The 7940-nt window shown below is 40.8% G+C and overlaps 1 pseudogene; it reads left to right on the forward strand.

Moving 5' to 3' along the window:
• The first annotated feature begins 2379 nt into the window (after nt 1-2379).
• On the forward strand, nt 2380-2886 carry LOC139013165 (ADP-ribosylation factor-like protein 5A pseudogene; annotated as a pseudogene).
• Nucleotides 2887-7940: the final 5054 nt, after the last annotated feature.

Raw genomic sequence — 7940 nt, forward strand, 5'->3', positions numbered from 1 at the left:
TGCATATTCTATGGGTCTGGATAACATTTTAATGCTATACACTCTCCACTGTAGTATCATACAGAGTATGTTCACCGTCCTAAAAATCCACTGTGCTCATATACTCATCCCTATTTACTATCTCCATAGTTTTGCCTTTTCCAAAATGTCATATAGTATTTAGCCTTTTCAGATAGGATTCATTCACGTAGTAATATACATTTAAGTTTTCTTCTTGTCTTTTCATGGTTTAATAGCTCATTTCCTTTTAGCACTGAATAATATTCCATTTTCTGGATATATCAGTTTACTTATCCACTCACCTACTGAAAGACATTTTGGTTGCATTGCTTCAAAGTTTTGACAATTATGAATATTAACATTTGTTTTGTAAAGAGCAATTATTAATACAAAATCTCTGGGAAAGAATGGCCATTCGAAGTATAGTAGAAAGAAACATTTGCTCATATTTTGGTCATAGTATTTATCAAATACTACTGCATTGATTTGCTTTTCTGTCTCCTGTTCTAAACATACAAATGTATACAAACCATATAATACTTTTTTTGTACTCCTAGTACCTAGTATGGTGATGGCACATCGTAGGTTCTAAGTAACTATTTGATGAACAGATAAAGTGAGTTTGTTTCCTCAACTGAAAATAATTAAATTTGATGAATGATATTGAAAATGTTTTAAGTGATTTCGAATTGGTAATTGTTTGGCTAGAAAAATAAGATAAACTTATCTCCTTTCTATTCTAATTTGAAATACTCTTTCTGCCCCATAAATAAAGGAGGTCCACAGAAAAGTTTTGCATGTAAAGTTAATATTGTATCATGCCAGGCATAAAAGGATAGGTTAGGATACACACTGAGAAGGTGATAAAAATTCTGCAAAGTGTTGGAGTAAGAAAATAAGATTTTATTAAGCTTTTATTTATTGCCAGACACTGTGTTGAGGGGGAAAAATGAGTAGAATATTATCTCCTTTCTGAGCAACCCACCCAGGCAAATGAAGATGCTATGAGCAGGTTTTCTCAGTGAGAGGGTGGATTAGAGAAAGGAGAACCACCTAAGAGGCTATAACATACTCCACACCCTCCTCTTCATTGCACCCGATTTCTGCCTCTATAGAGTGACTGGTCTATATTATTTTTAAAATATATTTTTATTGATTTCTGAGAGGAAAAGAGAGAGAGAGAAATGATGGGAGAGAATCATTGATCAGCTGCCTCCTGCACTCCCCGCACTGGGGATCGAGCCCTCAACCCAGGCATATGCCCTGATTGGGAATCGAACCGTGACCTCCTGATTCATAGGTCAATGCTCAACCTCTGAGCCATGCCAGCAGGGCTATGCTATATTATTCCTCAAGAACCAAGAAGGTCACATTGGTTAAAAGGCTGAGAATCATTACTAGATTGAATTGGAGAAAAGAACAAGATAAGTAATAACCATAACTTTTTAAATTTTCATTTAAAAAGATGTCATTGAAGCAAGGTCACTACAAATCTGTACTTTAAGGTCAAATAGATTTCAAGACATATGACTGTAGTGTTTTGTAAAATGCTGCTAAAAATAAAGTAGTTCTCAAACTTGAGTCAGTACCAAAATCACCTGGAGGATTTGGTGCGAGTACAAAGGCCCAGGCCTCATCCCACCTGTCAAAGTAAAAACGCTTTGGACACTTGGTAAAAACTGTGAGACAATTTTATTCCGGCTACTGCAGTAAGGGAGGGAGATTTCTGTACAGGACTGAGCTCAGCTCTGCAGAAACAAAAGGTGAGAGGGTGTTTGAGTGCTAGGATGAGCTAGTGGAAAAGTACTGAAGGATGCGGGGGGGGGGGGGGGGGGGGGGGCAGATTTGTCAATGAGATTAGAGTATCCATGTTTGCTAATTGTCTGTTATTGAAGGTAGGCCTCCCACAGAGACTGGGAGGTGGAACACTATCCTCCTTGATTACAGTTCAAAGGCATGGCTCCCAGATCCTTGAGAAAGACACGAAACAAAAATGGCAGGAGGCTGGGAGAAGCTTTATATCTCAAAAGTACAGAGAAAGAATTTACAATTGCAAGTTGCTAAAGTAAAATGCCCTAAAAAAGAGAGATCAGGGGCCTGCAGTCTAGTAGAAGACTATTCAGGCAGTTGCCCAAAAGGAGCTGGGGGACGACAATGGTCCAAGGAGGCTAGTGGCAGACTGTGGAGCGGGGATGTCCCAGAACAGGAAAGTGCTACTGTGCAAGCAGCAGGGCCTCAAGGTCACCGGGGCTTTGCCTTCCGCGGGTTCCTAGGCAACAGCCAGCAAGGGAGGCTCCAGCGTGTCTTTCTCCTCTCGGTCAACCTGAGCCTGGGGAAGCCAGGAGGCCTACGTGTCTGGAAGGGGTCCGCTGCCCGAGAATGGGAATTCTCTTCATTAGGATATAGAGACTGTTCAGTTATCATTGTTGGGCTGGATAGTGCAGGGAAACCTACCATTCTTTATCCGTTTTCTAAGAATGAAGTGATACATACATACATTCCTACCATAGGAAGTAGAAGAGATAATGATCAATAATATACAATTTCTAATGTGGGATATTGGTGGCCAAGAATCTCTTCATTCTTCCTGGAACACTCACTATAATACAGTCTGTAATCGGTGTTGTAAACAGTACAGATAGAGAAAGGACTTCCTAGAGGAGAACTGTATAAAAATGTTAGCCCATGAGGACCTAAGGAAAGCAGGATTGCTGATTTTTGCTAATAAACAAGATGTTAAAGAACACATGACTGTAGCAGAAATCTCCCCGTTTTGTTTTTTTTTAATAACTTCCATTGAAAACCACCAGTGGCATGCTGTGCTCTCCTGGTGAGGGATTATGACAAGGACTTGAATGGATGATGCCACAAGTTAAGATGAGATGATCTCTGCTGACCTCTTCTCAGGGACTTTGTAAAAGTGAAGTGCTGGACTTTACCTGAGAGCTGCAGAAATTAATGGTGCAGCTATATTCATAGTAAACTTATTTAAACTTTTTCTATAAGAAGAAAAATCAAGGACACTTATTTGAACGTGAAGATTGCTTTCTCATTATTTTCTTCCAAAGCAAGGTCTCAAAGCTGTGATTGACATTTTCCTCATAATGAATCCTCTCCGGACACGGTGTACCAGGGGTGGACAAACTTTTTGACTCGAGGGCCACAATGGGTTCTTAAACTGGACCGGAGGGCCGGAACAAAAGCATGGATGGAGTGTTTGTGTGAACTAATATAAATTCAAAGTAAACATCATTACATAAAAGGGTACGGTCTTTTTTTTTGTTTGTTTTATTCATTTCAAACGGGCCGGATCCAGCCCGCGGGCCATAGTTTGCCCACGGCTGGGTAGCCTGTGGTATGTGTAAAGGGAGGAAGACATTTTTACCTTTAAGAGCTTCATTGTCAGTATCACCCTCCTTAGTTGAATGCTATTCTCTGATGGTTCCTTTAAGTCAAAATACAAATCAGCACAGATATTTAGTTTCCAATATTTTAAAATGCAATGTTACTTATGAAAAGTATTTTTGCATAAGGTTGTGTATATATTGTGCATATACCTCAAGTTCAAATTAATGGCTTTGATTTATGTTCTGAAAAAGTGAGTAACAAAAATTTGTAATATTCTTATTATAACCATAATGAGTTAAGTACTGCCAAGTACTTTTCCCTATGTTTTCTGTATTGTACTAATCAACTCTCAAAAATCATTGAGTTGCTCTTTAAAAAAGAAAAGGAAGGAAAGAAGGAAGGAAGGGAGGAAGGAAGGAAGGGAGGAAGGAAGGAAGGAAGGGAGGAAGGAAGGAAGGAAGGAAGGAAGGAAGGAAGGAAGGAAGGAAGGAAGGAAGGAAAAAACATTTTAGAAAAATAAAAGGAAGAAGCCTGTGTCAAGTTTAGTCTTGATCTAATCTAAGGGGAATCCTAAGACCGTCTTGATCATTCTGTTATTGATAGGAGTGGGGTTCTTGGGGTTCCATTGGAATAAGTATTTCCAGAGGCCCCCATGGGAGGATGAGATATGGTAGAAATTTTTATATCCATGGAATTAAAATCTTTGTCTTTCCAAAGTCCCATTTGCCTTAGTCCAGTCATAGAAGAAGTGTAGCTGGGATTTCGGCAGGGCTTGAAGCAAAGCCAGTGTTCAAAGTTTTCTTCTCATGTTGGAGCCAGGTCCAATACAGCATCAAGCTAGCTGCAGTCCATCAGTCATTGTGTGCGGGGCTCGCGGGCTGTGGGCCATGTGGGCAAACACAAGAGGAGCCTCACAAACCCAAAGCCACACAAGTCCCAAGAGTCCCAAGAGCAGTGAGAGCAGAAGAGAGCGAACTCCTTTGTTCAGGGGATTCAATATTCCAAATTTCTTGCCCTTGCAGTGGCCACACCCTTTCTAGCCAATGATCTTTGTTCTCAGAAAGCACCTTCCCTATGTCACCCCAACTTTACTGGGCATGTGTCTATCTCTCCTTTGTTGGAACCCTGGGGAATGTAAAGTTGTATCCTGGTGAAGCTGCCTTAGTGACATGCCTATAATATCTGGCCTTCCCTTTGCTTCTTCCCTATTATTAATAACTAGTTAATTACAATGGCATCAATACCTCAATAAGTTTTATTAGTTTTCCAGGTAAAAATACAATAGGTACTCAGATTTGAAACCACTGCTTTGAAATAGTTACAAAAACTCTCAAAACTGCCCCCAAGCTAAATCAAGTGGAATGTTAACCAAGTAACATAATCATACCCATTTGACTTTTTTAATTCCCTTACTACTAGTATTTGTGATAGGAAAATAAGTGTAACTGTTATGTGAGATTTAAAAAAGAAAAATAAAGCTCAAATGTAGGGTTTCCAGGTAAAATAAAATGCAGTAGGGCACATGCACATACTTGTTTTCTGCAATTCAAATGTAACTGGGCACCATGTATTTTTATTTACTAAATCTGGCCACTTAGGCTAGACATCGTGGCTGTGCTCCCCCTAAGAGCACACAGAGAGCTCCTAATTAAAAATCTCAAACCTATTGCCTCAGTATTTTCAAGGAGAAGAATTTTTTAAACAAGTCAAGACAGACAGGGGTCTTTAGCCTATAACGATAGGAATATTTTAGGAGTTTCCATTTCCTGAACTTCCATTCTCCGCAATTCAGCTGGCTTCACAGCGCAGTCTCTTGATGTGCCTGTGGCCAGCTGTCTCCCAGCCATTGTTTGTAAGGCACACCTCTGCTGCCTGGGATGCCTTGGTTTGTGGAAGCCACTTATTCTGTGTTAAATGTGAGGAGCTCAGCAGGCTAAGATATAAACCTTTTCTATTTTTTTCAACTAGGTTCAAAGAACATGAACAATCTACAAAGGACATAATCAAATGCCTTCCAAATTGCAAAGCCATAGGTTCCAGACCCCACCGGATTTCGGTTTTGTGAATATTTTATCTGCTTGGCTTAGTTATCAAAGGGATCTGTTGTTACCCTGTAATCACAAAAGTGGGTCTACATGACAATTTAACAGCAAAAGCCATTTCCTTCAATTGTATCCTTTAAAAAAACTGCCAGGTAATTAACTTCACAGCAGTTTTGTTAGCAAAGTAATACTACAGATAAAATGAAGCATTCATTAATAATTGACCGTGAAAACTGTAGTTAAGTACTGTTGAGCGAATACAATCACTAACAGGAGTAGAGAGAGTTGGAAGGCTGTGAGATGCTGCAAAGCAAAAGCTATCACAGGGTGCCAGCTCCATAGGCAAGAAAGGGGGAGATCAAAAACAAGAGGTAAAAGCCTTACTTACAATCCCTGTATTTTTCACATATTAACGGGCTAAACAATGGATTATAGTGTTCAAAGTGCAACATGAATTCCCCTTTAAAAGACACTTCCTCGGAAGACTTTCATTTGCGTGAAGATCCAAATACGGGAACATGATAAATACAGGTTATTATGATAAACAACCAGAAGCCCATGAAGGTACATGAAATACCCATTTAAGGCAGTGAGAAGGGTTCATCAAAGCAAGCACTTTGTTTCCACTCTAAGGCCTGTGTCTTCTCCATGTTACTGTCCTTTAAATAAATGCTATTGACCATGACTCTACTTCCCAGTTACAGTGTGACTGTTGTTTTGTTCCCTATACACAGACTTCTAAATTACTTTGGCCAAAAATGGTCTGAGTTCAAAGGAATCCTTACATAAATAAAACCTTTCATCTGTAACAGAGTGAAATCCTGGGTCTCTCAGACCCCATCCTCGCATGGGCCTGCTTGGTTCCCAAGGCTCCTCTTTTAGACCTGCTAATTGGAAGAGGAATTCTGCTTGGGACTTGAGTTTGTATAAAAACAGCGCCTTCCATTTTCCCTTCTCTTGATTTAAAAGAAGCCTGAACTGCCCTAACTGGTTTGGCTCAGTGGATAGAGCATCGGCCTGCAGACTGAAAGGTCCCAGGTTTGATTCCGGTCAAGGGCATGTACCTTGGTTGCGGGCACATCCCCAGTAGGGGGTGTGCAGGAAGCAGCTGATCGATGTTTCTCTCTCATTGATATTTCTGACTCTCTATCTCTCTCCCTTCCTCTCTGTAAAAAATCAATAAAATATATTTAAAAAAAAAAAAAAAAAAAAAGAAGCCTGAACTTTGGCCTGGCTTAAGATGGATATGAGGACCAGCAAGCACCCTCCCCAACCCCAATCTTCTCCAGCTGGCACCTTTTTTAATCATAAACCTTTCTTAACTCCAAATTCTAGCATTTTGAATATTGGGCTTTTTAAAGTGTATGTTATTGTCATACAAAATATTTGCTAATTTGTTTCATGCAGAAAACTAACAAAACTAAAGGTAAAAGAAATAAATTCTGCCAAAACCGGTTTAGCTCAGTGGATAGAGCGTCGGCCTGCGGACTGAAAGGTCCCGGGTTCGATTCCGGTCAAGGGCACGTACGTTGGCTGCGGGCACATCCCCGGTAGGAGATGTGCAGGAGGCAGCTGGTCGATGTTTCTCTCTCATCGATGTTTCTAACTCTCTATCCCTCTCCCTTCTTCTCTGTAAAAAATCAATAAAAAATATATTAAAAAAAAAAAGAAAAGAAATAAATTCCTCTTCCTCAAATGAATGTGTAGCTCAGTTTTAGTATCTAGGTTACTGTGCATTCTGAGAAAAACCATAAAGAATGGGAAGACAAACCTTACACTAAAGATAATTTCTTAGCTGTGACACTGTATTGTTACTGTCACAACTAGCTAGTTAATATTAAGAATAGGAAGAGAACAAAGGGGAGGCTAGACATTATAAGCATGGTCATCTGGGCAGCTTCACCAGGAAGCGACAGCTTCATGCTCCCCAGGGAACCACTGGTCCATTCCCTGCAAATCACAGGTGGAAGGGATCAAACAAAGGGGGAGATGGGCACATGCACAGTGAAGTTGGGGTGAAGTAGGGAAGGTGCTTGTCTGTCAGTCTGGGAAAAAGATCATTTGCTATGAGGGTAGAGCCACTGCAAGCACATGAAATCCTGGAAGGGTAAAATCCCCATAGTTCCCTCACTCTTATTGGCTCTTGCTCTTGCTCTCTTATTCTCCACTTACTCTCTCGTGCTTGTTCGCTCCTGTGCTCTCTTGTTCTGTGACCTGCACTGGCCCTGTGTGCTAGCCTGCCGTGTGGCCATAAGCAACCACAGGGCCCATGGCCATGCGACCGCACTTGCAATGGACTGCAGCTGGGAGCACAAACTAAGCTAGCCAGATGCTGAACTGGACTGTACTTGAATATGGAACAGAAACTCTGGGCAGTGGCCTTCATCCTGGTCCTGCTGAAGACAAGATTGAACTTTTTCCATGGGATGGACGGAGATGGGACCTTGAAGGGGAACCCCTTCATTTGTCATCATCAATAAAGATTTCCAGGAAACCTCATCCTCAATGGGGGCCACAGGGAATTCATTTCCTCGTGGCATCCGAAGAACT

The sequence above is a fragment of the Myotis yumanensis genome, unplaced genomic scaffold (genome assembly GCF_028538775.1).
Source record: "Myotis yumanensis isolate MYYU_CA2020_CCGP unplaced genomic scaffold, mMyoYum1.0.hap1 SCAF_6, whole genome shotgun sequence".
Taxonomy (NCBI): Eukaryota; Metazoa; Chordata; class Mammalia; order Chiroptera; family Vespertilionidae; genus Myotis; species Myotis yumanensis.